Source organism: Lissotriton helveticus, chromosome 7 (assembly GCF_964261635.1).
Source record: "Lissotriton helveticus chromosome 7, aLisHel1.1, whole genome shotgun sequence".
Classification (NCBI taxonomy): domain Eukaryota; kingdom Metazoa; phylum Chordata; class Amphibia; order Caudata; family Salamandridae; genus Lissotriton; species Lissotriton helveticus.
In genome coordinates this window covers 380809309-380820703 of record NC_136068.1, presented here as the reverse complement: position 1 = coordinate 380820703, position 11395 = coordinate 380809309, and the positions used below count along the sequence as shown (strand labels likewise).

Here is an 11395-nt window from a genome sequence, read left to right as displayed (position 1 = left end):
AGACATTTACCTAGAGGACAAATAACATGCTTCGTCAAATGCTGGCATCCTTTTTATAGATGTCAATGAACACCCAGAAAACTTAAGAGACAGCTGCTGTCTTTGCAAGGTAGTGTTTCAGTGAGATCACAGTTTATGTGATACCAAGCAGGATCCCATCATTAATACACAAAGGTCTTGACAACTGACTTTCCATCAAGGGAAACAGCTTTTCAGGGCGAACAGTAACATGCTTTTAACACTGCATTTATTTTATTCATCTAACAAAGGTATCCTACGATTATTAACAACATGCTAACATTTTCAAAGCCTCTTCTTGTCTTACTTTTAGATTGGCAATGTACCTCCATGTCAGAGCAAGGTCCAATAACTGAACATCCGAAGTAAAATGCTGCAAACAGAATAACCAAACATTTTAATTTCACACAAGTCTTTCAGCTATCACTAGTACCAGTTAGTGCATGCAATCATGTAGCGCATATCATCCACTTTTGTTTGTCCCATCTGAAATTGAGGTAGGTCGGGTTCCTCAATGTTCTCTTGATTTTTAAGTGAGGAAGAACTGTCTGCCTTTGAAATATTGGTGTTGTCTTCTTTTAGGTCTGATACATGACTGTTTTCTATCATCGGGTTTTGGCTGTCTTTTCTATCCATTTCCTAATACAAGAAATAAATATAAAAGATTAATAGATGGCCTAAAAATCAGTACTTAAACACATTTCAGTGAATGTTCAACCATGGTAAATGCATGTGAGCTGCAGGTTTAATGTAATCTGTAACTGATGGCAAGTGTTATGATCTTTTAATCTTTTAGGATGTTCCAATGGCTTCAGTTTACACACTTCAAGCATCCAACAAGAGAACACCAAAGCCTAGGACTGACAAGACCTAAGCTCAATATACAATATCCATCACAGAGTTGAGATTGATTCCGCAAAAAGGTCACATTAATACAGCCGGTAAACAAATATGGTCATCACTACCGTTTTTAATCTTTTAGAGATCACCATAGGCCTAAAGCAATTCATATCAAGCACTGGTACACATACAGACAGTGTTTTTAGTAAATAACTATGGCAAGGAAACAAGTATGGCATATATAGGTAGAATTAATGTTTTCTTGTTGTATCTCCAGCCAACACGTGTTTTGTCGATCGGGACAAGGGACCCGCAACTTCCTAGGGGCTGGAAAACATATTCTTAATATGTGATGTACAACTGGTCCCAACTGTGCACGTTCATATCAATAAACATCAGAATCAGATCTATATATGTGAGCCAATCAGTTCTCCGCGTAAGTGCCTGTTTGCGTAGCAAAAAACCATACAATGTCTAGTACATAAATCCATGGTGTTAGATAATGTCTGACGTGGTAAGCAAATCAACATTCACACCTGTAAGAAAAGTGGGCAGGGGAGAAAATGTTTTTATACATATAGGATATATATGTGGTAGTGGGAGCAGACAATTGTTTTAGAAACATGGCCAAGTGCGCATAAGAGTTATGATAATGGTGTGGTCTTGTAGAGCGTAGTTACAGGGTGTAGGCCCAGGCCTACCTTTATATATTCAGGAAAATGAGTTGGGCCTAGAATACATGTTAAGAATTAAGGTCCTTTACAAGTATCTTGTATTTGTATTAGAGAGGATAAGCCAATAGTGCCATACATTAGGTAAGGGACATACCTTCTGGCTGGTTATAATTCCGTCCCAGCCTTAATGTTGCTGGGAAATTGAAGAAGAGTAATTGCTTCCGTCCTTAATGGTTCTGTGAATTAAATTCGGGATAATAGGAGTATTAAATCACACTCTAAGTTATTATCACTGATATGTATGCATCCAAAAGCAATGCCGCCAGGGGATGCACGAGCCACCTAGGGGTGAATGCACACGCTAATAGGTGAGGTGGCGTTAGTTAAAGGCTCTATATCGACAGAATCGTCACTATGGTGTACTTGTACTCAGTGCTAAAGCATCGTTAAAGTAGTGACTGTGGTTCTTTACGTTCTGTAGCCTCCACTTGTTGTTTATATACTTTGTATGCAGTATCACAATCATAATAGGTTCAGTAGTGAACCTAATACAGTGCCAGTTCTAAATCAATTGCAATAGTGAAGAGTGAGTAATTTAGATGGCACCAGAATCGGTGTACGGTTGTTTCATTAAAATAGAAACGGAGGTCGTAAATAAATAGTTTGGTGCTCCCAATCAGTGCGTAATGATGGCACTGTAGTTAATATAGAGTGGAGGCGGGAAATATAGTGATTGGTATCCCGTTATTGCGTAATGAGTAGCTATGAGGCACTGAGTAAAGTGCATGGTTACTTACGGCTGAGGCAGAAGAACTGCCGTTAGGTGTTTCCCGTCAATGTGACAATGTTATAACGCGGTCATGAATATACGCCACCTGGTGGAGCAATTATAGGTGAACTACAGCTTTATTTAGGGTGATGGAAAATATGCCGGCAAGTGCATTAAAGACCTTTGACACTTACCCGACAAATACGAGTATGTGTTGTGGCTATGCTTCCTTGTCAAACGGCGTATTTTATCAGCCAGAAAAGCACTGAAAATAATAAGAGTCATTACTATGAGTTATCAGCCGTGAACTAAATAGTCAGTAGTCCCAATGCTAAATCCGTAATTATAAATACCTGTGTGTGGCAGCGTCGTAATAACATCCGACCTCGGCACCTCAGTATGGTTGTTGTAGGTGCCGACATCCGTAAGGAGATAGCCTTTAAGTAGTCAGAGTAACTAGAACGTGAATTGTGGGTAATACTCATGTAAACGGGCTAGGAGATAAAAGCCGCCACATTGAGTGAGTGGCTCTGCAAGTAGTCATATGGATACTTATCGAGAAGTGTCTCCTATTAATGTAGTAGTGTGTATCCTTCAGGAAAGTGTCACATAGTTATCATTAGGATATTAGCTGTGGCAAGCGACCAGAATGGGGTTGTTCTACTGAAATACAAAGGTTAGTATCAGTCAATTCACAACTATACCTTCAAATAGTTAGGTGTTTGCATAGGATAGTGTATACTAGCCTGGGCCCCTGGTACTCATAGTGACAGAATTTATTGTCGTAATCAAAAAGAGATATCGGTAAGAAGAGAATATCAATCTGAGAGAGGGGAGGGTAGTAATATTCAAATGGAGGATGGGATGAAAAGTGCGTGTGAATGGGGGAAGCATCTCGCATGGTTTAGAATGTGACGATGGGAATATTGTTGAGCTTCACGTGACACATTATCAAGTCATATGTCAACATTACTGTGTTTGATCATGCATATTGCATAGTCGCGGGGTGAAGGCTATGTGTTTTTCTGGTCCTACAGTATTGAACAATATAACACAATAGGTATCTATTCCAATCAAATATCTTGGGCGTTCAATTTCACATACATGTTCCAATCTCATGTCTGCACAGCCGTTACAGTTATATATTGGCATATCTACACCTTTCATTAATTTCATAATATCATGCTAATTTATCATAAATAGTATAACCACTTCATTACAGTTCGATATGTGGAGACATAGGGGTGTTATAGTACCTTTCAATACAGTCTATAGTCCAGTTCTAAGATTTTGGTAGAAGAATACATATTTGGTGTCAATATTGTTCCGTCAATGTGATGCTAATGAACCCTAGGTTACGGTCAGATGTTCAGTCACCCAGGAAGAAATGTAGTTTGTGGTCTGTGTTTATACCGTGTTCTATCGCCTGAAGCTTCATGATCCATAGTGCCTCCCTACGTCTACTTCTTTATTGCCACCCCTGGGGTCGATAACAAACAGATCAATCCCACAGAAGGATAGTGTCTTGTGAGAAGCACTCGTTAATGTGTGTTGCTGTTGAGTATCTGGGGTCGCGGTGCTTGATGGCCCTCAGGTGCTCACTGATTCTCTCTTTGAGTGGCCTAATTATACTGCCAATGTAAAAACAGCTGCATTTGCATTTAAGCATGTATACCACATATAGACTGTTACAGTTGATCATTTGTCTAATCTCATATTGTTTTCCCTGATGACTCTGGAATGATTTTAGGTTATTCATTGCTAGGGGGCAGATTTTACAGCTGCCACATTTATGAAACCCGGTACATATTTGTGCTAACCAGTTGGATTTCGTTATCTGTTTAGGGTAGCTTGGGCTTATCCATGATCTGATGTTCCTGCCTCGTCTGTAGGTGATAAGAGGTTGATCCGCAATATACTCCTTCAATGATTTATCTGTACTTAGTACCCGCCAGTGGTGTGTCATACTGTTCCTGAGGGCTATTGATACCTCACTGTAGTTAGTTATCAGTCTAACTTTGGGGGAGGTCTTGTTCTTGTGCGGTCTATCTTTAAGAGCATCCACTCTCTTAGTTTGTGTGATCTTTTGCTCTGCTATGTCAATGGTATGTGTGTTATATCCTCTAGCTCTAAAGCGTTGCTTTATGTTATCCTTACATGTAATAAAGTCATTATTTTTGCTGCAGTTTCTCCTGGCCCTTACTAGTTTACCAAATGGTATGGATTCTATTTGGTGTTTAGGATGTGAGTTGCTAGCATGAAGTACCTCATTTCAAGAAGTAGTCTTGCGGTAGAGTTTACTTTGAATCTGGTTATCCTCTATAAATAAAGTCACACCCAGAAATTCTATCTCTGTGGTGCTCAGGTTATACGTGAGGTGGATGCCCATATTGTTAGAGTTCAGATGTTCGCAAAACATTGTCAGATTGTCCATGGAGCCTGACCATATCATGATGCAGAACTCGATGTAACGCCCCCAGTATATGATGGATTCATTCCATGCGGTTCCCCTTGGGCCCCAGATCCATTCCTCCTCAAACCAGCCCATGAAGAGGTTGGCATACGAAGGAGAGAACCTGGAGCCCATGGGGACTCCCTGTATCTGTTTGTACCACTGTGTTTCGAATAGAAAAACAGCGTTATTCAGAATTAGCTCAATCATGGTAATAATCATCTCTACGTGTGCCCATTGTGTGGCAGGTCTTTTATTCAGAATTGTTCTTGCTGCTTTAATTCCCAACTCTGTTCTAATATTCGTGTACAAAGCGGTAACGTCTAGAGTCGCTAGGATCATACCCTCCTCCCATGTGACATCTGATAAAATACTAAGGATATGTTTAGTATCCCTAATATATACAGGTCGATTTTTCACCATGGGTTGTAGAAATGTGTCCACGTATTGAGATAGCTTCTCAGTGGGACCCCTATGCTGGAAATTATGGGTCTACCAGGTGGAAATTGGGTAGGGTGCAGATACATGAAGATCTAGGTTTATCTACTTTTAGATAGAAAAACTCATCCTGATCAATAAGCCCATTGTTGAGCCATTCCCTCAGAAGTGTGTTAATACGTATTGTCAGTGGCCGATTGGGTTGACCTTTAGTTTTTCGTAGCAAGTGTTTTCTCCTAGTTGGGATAGGATTTCCTTATTGTAGTCACTAGTATTCATGACCACAATGCTCCTGCCTTTATCGGCTTCCTTAGTAGTAATATTTTGTAGCTTGCCCAGGTCTTTCAGTGCTCTACGTTCATTCACCGTCAGATTGTCTGATATTCTGTGCCTGTGTTTGTGATCATGATTCAAGTATCTGTACAGGTCCTCTGTGAATAGTTTGCGGAACACGTCAATGTTATTTCCACTAGGCAATATAGGGGTCCACGTGGATTTATGTTTTAGTCTACTATTAACATTAGTGTCAGTTTCTATGTCATGTTCCCACAGTAGTTCTTCAAGTCATGTTGTCGCGGTCGTCATCAGTTAGGGATAACAGTAGTTCTGTGTCCCTAATGTCCTGTATAGTTGACACATCAGGAAAAACATCAGTAGGATATGTTTTCATTGCTTTATTAGGTTTCGGGTTACATTCGAAGAATTTTTTCAATTTGAGATTCCTTGTAAATTTAAATAAATCAATCATGGAGTTGCAGACTTCCCCATACTCTTTAGGACAGAATCCCATCCCTTTTTCCAGTAATGTGATCATGTCTCTTGTTAATGTTTGATCACTGAGGTTGATCACCTCTACTCCCTTGATTTGGGTAGGGTCCAGTTCTGTTTGTTTCATGATCTCAGTCTCATCCCTTGTTTGTCCTCCTCTGTTCCCTCCTCTCTTCTTCCTTCTGGTCTTCCTGCTATATTTTCCTTTCATTTTAGTTGGTCTCTGTTCCCTCTTTTGATTCTTTTGACCTCTTGTAAAAAACAATTATCCTGATTGCTGCCTATGGATATTGAGTCAGCTTTGCTACTGCTAGATATAGTGTTAAGTGAGGTGGAGATGGAACTAGCAGGGGTTACAATATTTGAGGGTTTTGCCCCATCCCTATTATCCTTATCTGCCAAGTGGTCGTATTTCCTGGCGAAGGTAAATATGTGACTTTGCTTGTAATTTATTTCGTACCTCTCTAGCTTGCGTGCCTTCCTCTGCTTAATATCCTCCTGGTGTTTATTGATTACCTCATTTAAGATCTCATAGTTCTTTTCTGTAGCATCTTTAAGGTCCAGATCTCTAATTTCAAGTTTCAGCTGTGCTATTTCATCCCGTAATTTCTTAACCTTGCGCTTCGAATTCTCAATCAGAATTTCCATAAATTTATTGGAATTGGATGTCAATTCTTTTTCCCAGATTAGCAAAAGGTCCTCATCCAAATCATCATATGTTGGGAGAATGTGTGAGCGAAGCCCCCTTGGTATTCTATTCAACCTGATGTACTTCCTCAGTGTTGCACCATCCCACCATTTTGACTTTTCTGAAATACGTATTGTCTCTAATTTTATAAATTTGTCTCTGAGTCCTTCTTTCTTTTTGTTGGGATTGCCACTTGCTGAAGAGGTGACTCTCACCAGGCTTTCAAATAGGCCTGCCGCTTCCTTATTTCTATCCATAAGGACTATATCAGGGTGTGTAACTGTAGGAGCCGCCCCACTAGGTAGAGTCCAAGGAGAGTACTGATTGGGATGATCGTGCCCTGGGTTGAAGTGACGCTCACTCTTACCGGTATATATATTGCTACTACTCTTTGGTATATCAAATCAAATCAGGTACATTTGTATAGCGCAACACATCACTGAAAAGTCTCATGGCCCTTGCAGACGGCTCTGATTAGACATTGACTTAGTTATCAAATAACCAGGTCTTCAGCAGTTTACGGAAACGGTTATGATCGGGAATGATACGCAGGTGAACAGGGATTGTATTCCACGATGCCAGGCAGAGTAAGGAGAAAGATTGTCCTCCTTTTCTGGCTTTGCGAATTCTCAGGGGGGTAAGCAATGATGCATTGCATGATCTGAGCATCCGGCTTGGCTGGTACCACTGTAGGTTTTTGGACAATTATTTTGGCCCCTTCCATACATGTGCTTATGTATCAAACATAGGATCTTGAAAAGAATTTGCTTCTTAACTGGAAGCCAGTGTAGTGATCTTAAGCAAGGAACAGAAGAAGTTCTAGGCGGAAAGTCGAGAACCAGCCTGGCTGCCGCGTTCTGCACAATTTGGAGCCTTTTCAACAGGTTTTCATTGATTGAGAACAGTAGGGCATTTCTGTAGTCCATTCGGTTAATTATTAACCCCTGGACTAGTGATTTCCTGGCCTCAATAGGGATCCATTTGAAAACCTTCCGGAGGCTACGCATCACTCCAAAGCAAGTGCCAGTGATGTGATTGACCTGACTTTTCATAGACAATTGATTGTCCATGTAGACGTCCAGATTTCGTACTGTTGATTTGGGAGTTGGACAGGGGCCGATATTGGAAGGCCACCAGTCGTGAGACCGGTGCTCCTGGGCCTTACCAAACAGCATGATCTCGGACTTTCCTCCATTCAATTGGAGGCAGTTGGAACTCATCCATCTGTCAATGTGAGACATGCATTGTTTGAAACGCTGCTTTGTTTCTGCAGGGTCTGGGCCAATGGTGACCAGAATCTGCGTGTCATCCGCATAGAATATGACATCAAAACCATACAATCTGATCACCTTGGCCAGTGGTGTCATATACAGATTAAAGAGGGTCGGGCTCAAAATAGAGCCCTGTGGCACCCCCATCACAACTGGTCTCTCACCTGAAACATTTTTGCCCATTTGGACTGCGGTTACTCTGTCAGCCAAGTAGCTCTTGAGCCACTTTAGGGCGTTCCCCCTGACACCAATTTCCCATAGCCGGTGTTCTAAAATGCTATGGGAGATGGTGTCAAAGGCGGCAGACAGGTCGAGCAGGACGAGAAAATGGTGCCCAGGAAGGGGGTAATCACCCAACAGCCCACGATTCAGATCCAAGCATCTGTACAACAATTCATATCAAGCCCTGGCACACATACAGACAGTGTTTTAAGTTAATAACTTATAGCAAGGAAACAAGTATGGCATATACAGGTAGATTTAATGTTTTTTCTTGTTGTAGCTCCAGGAAACACGTGTTTCCTCGATCGGGACAAGGGACCCGCGACTTCCTCAGGGCTGGAAAACATATATAAAAACATTGTGTAAGACCATACACATGTGGCACAATTGATATATTCTTAATATGTGAAGTACAAGGGGTCCCAACTGTGCACGTTCATATCATTAAACATCAGATTCAGATCTGTATATGTGAACTAATTAGTTAACCGTGTAAGCCGTAGTTCACCTATAATTGCTCCACCAGGTGGCGTCCTCGCATATATTCATGACCGCGTTATAAAATTGTCGCATTGACGGGAAACACCTTACGGCAGTTCTCCCGCCTCAGCCGTAAATAACCATGCACTTTACTCAATGCCTCATAGCTACTCATTACACAATGATGGGATACCAATCACTATATTTCCCGCCTCCACTCTATTTTAACTACAGTGCCGTCATAGCCACTCATTACGCACTGATTGGAAGCACCAAACTATTATTTATAACCTCAGTTTCTATTTTAACTAAACAACCGTACACCGATTTTGGCGCCATCACAATTACCCACTCTGCACTATCGCAATTGATTTAGTACTGGCACTGTATTAGGTTCACGAATGAACCTATTACGATTGTGATACAGCATTCAAAGTACATAAAGTGGAGGCTACCGAACGTAGAGAACCACAGTCACTACTTTGGCAATGCTTTAGCACTGAGTACAAGCACACCATAGTGACGATTCTGCCGATATAGAGCCTGTAACTAACACCACCTCACCTATTAGCATCTGCATTCACCCCTAGGGGGCTTGAGCATCAGCCGACGGCACTGCTTTTGGATGCATAAATATCAGTGAAAACTTAGAGTATACTCTTATTATCCCTAATTTAATTCACAGAACCATTAAGGACAGAAGCAATTACTCTTCTTGGAATTTCCCAGCCACATTAAGGCTGGGACGGAATTATAACCAGCCAGAAGGTATGTCCCTTACCTAATGTATGGCACTATTGGCTTATCCTCTCTAATACAAATACAAGATACTTGTACAGGACCTTAATTATTAACATGTATTCTAGGCTCAACACATTTTCCTGAAAATATAAAGGTAGGCCTGGGCCTGCACCCAGTAATTACGCTCTACAAGACCCCACCATTAACATAACTCTTATGCGCACCTGACCATTTTTCTAAAACATTTGCCTGCTCCCCCTACCACATATATATCCAATATGTAGAAAAATATTTTCTCCCCGCTCACTTTTCTTTCTGGTGTGAATGTTGACATGCTCACCACGTCAGACATTATCTAACACCATGGATCTATGTACTAGACGTATGTTTTTTTGCTACACAAACAGGCACTTATGCGGAGAACTGATTGGTTCACATATATAGACCTGATTCTGATGTTTATTTATATGAACGTGCACAGTTGGGACCACTTTCCATGTTGAAGATAATGTTGAAAAGCCAGGCTATGTATTTTGAGCATTTGTAATATAAATAAATATATATATATATATATATATATATATATATATATATTATGTCACTGCAATAAAGCAACTGTTGGAAAATTTACCCCGGAGTGCGGAGAATTCTTTGTCTTCAGACTGAGGAGTTGGAGCAGTAATATATATATATATATATATATATATATATATATATATATATATATATATATATATATCCATCCAAAGTTGCCCTAATACAGAGAAGCCCAGCAGGTTGGTTCCAAACGTGTTTATTTAGGAGAGGGGTACAAAGCGCTGCAACCGAGTCTTCACCACAAAAGTTCAGAAGCCTGACGCGTTTCGTGCGACAAGCGCACTTCCTCAGAGGCTTGAAAATGTCGTTGCAGCTGATCACAGTCTCTTTAATAACAGCCACCTCATACACGAGGGCGTGGGCCACCCCCGAGCATTCTGGTCGCTGTAGTTATTTTCAATGGCAGCTTCAGTGAGTTCGTATTTCTGCAGCGAAATGGTTTAGAAAATTAATTACATATCCCCAGTGGGTTGGGAAGAATTCAGTTCAAACTGCTCTGCAATGTGATACCTCTCCACACGGGCCGCCTGCCCTTTCACAGCCGCTTCAAGGAATGCAGCCTGGGTCCAAAGAGTCATGGTCGGGCTTCTCTACGACCTGGGCAGGCCGTTAATATCCATCCAAAGTTGCCCTAATACAGAGAAGCCCAGCAGGTTGGTTCCAAACGTGTTTATTTAGGAGAGGGGTACAAAGCGCTGCAACCGAGTCTTCACCACAAAAGTTCAGAAGCCTGACGCGTTTCGTGCGACAAGCGCACTTCCTCAGAGGCTTGAAAATGTCGTTGCAGCTGATCACAGTCTCTTTAATAACAGCCACCTCATACACGAGGGCGTGGGCCACCCCCGAGCATTCTGGTCGCTGTAGTTATTTTCAATGGCAGCTTCAGTGAGTTCGTATTTCTGCAGCGAAATGGTTTAGAAAATTAATTACATATCCCCAGTGGGTTGGGAAGAATTCAGTTCAAACTGCTCTGCAATGTGATACCTCTCCACACGGGCCGCCTGCCCTTTCACAGCCGCTTCAAGGAATGCAGCCTGGGTCCAAAGAGTCATGGTCGGGCTTCTCTACGACCTGGGCAGGCCGTTAATATCCATCCAAAGTTGCCCTAATACAGAGAAGCCCAGCAGGTTGGTTCCAAACGTGTTTATTTAGGAGAGGGGTACAAAGCGCTGCAACCGAGTCTTCACCACAAAAGTTCAGAAGCCTGACGCGTTTCGTGCGACAAGCGCACTTCCTCAGAGGCTTGAAAATGTCGTTGCAGCTGATCACAGTCTCTTTAATAACAGCCACCTCATACACGAGGGCGTGGGCCACCCCCGAGCATTCTGGTCGCTGTAGTTATTTTCAATGGCAGCTTCAGTGAGTTCGTATTTCTGCAGCGAAATGGTTTAGAAAATTAATTACATATCCCCAGTGGGTTGGGAAGAATTCAGTTCA

The 11395-nt window shown here is 41.6% G+C and overlaps 1 long non-coding RNA gene across 1 annotated transcript in view; it reads right to left on the bottom strand.

Moving 5' to 3' along the window:
- Nucleotides 1-396: 396 nt before the first annotated feature.
- LOC144768493 (uncharacterized) overlaps nucleotides 397-11395 on the bottom strand; it is a 34990-nt gene continuing 23991 nt past the window's right edge. Inside the window, exon 2 of the long non-coding RNA XR_013598552.1 lies at nucleotides 397-657. This is a non-coding gene — a long non-coding RNA (uncharacterized LOC144768493). The remainder of the gene's footprint in view (nucleotides 658-11395) is intronic.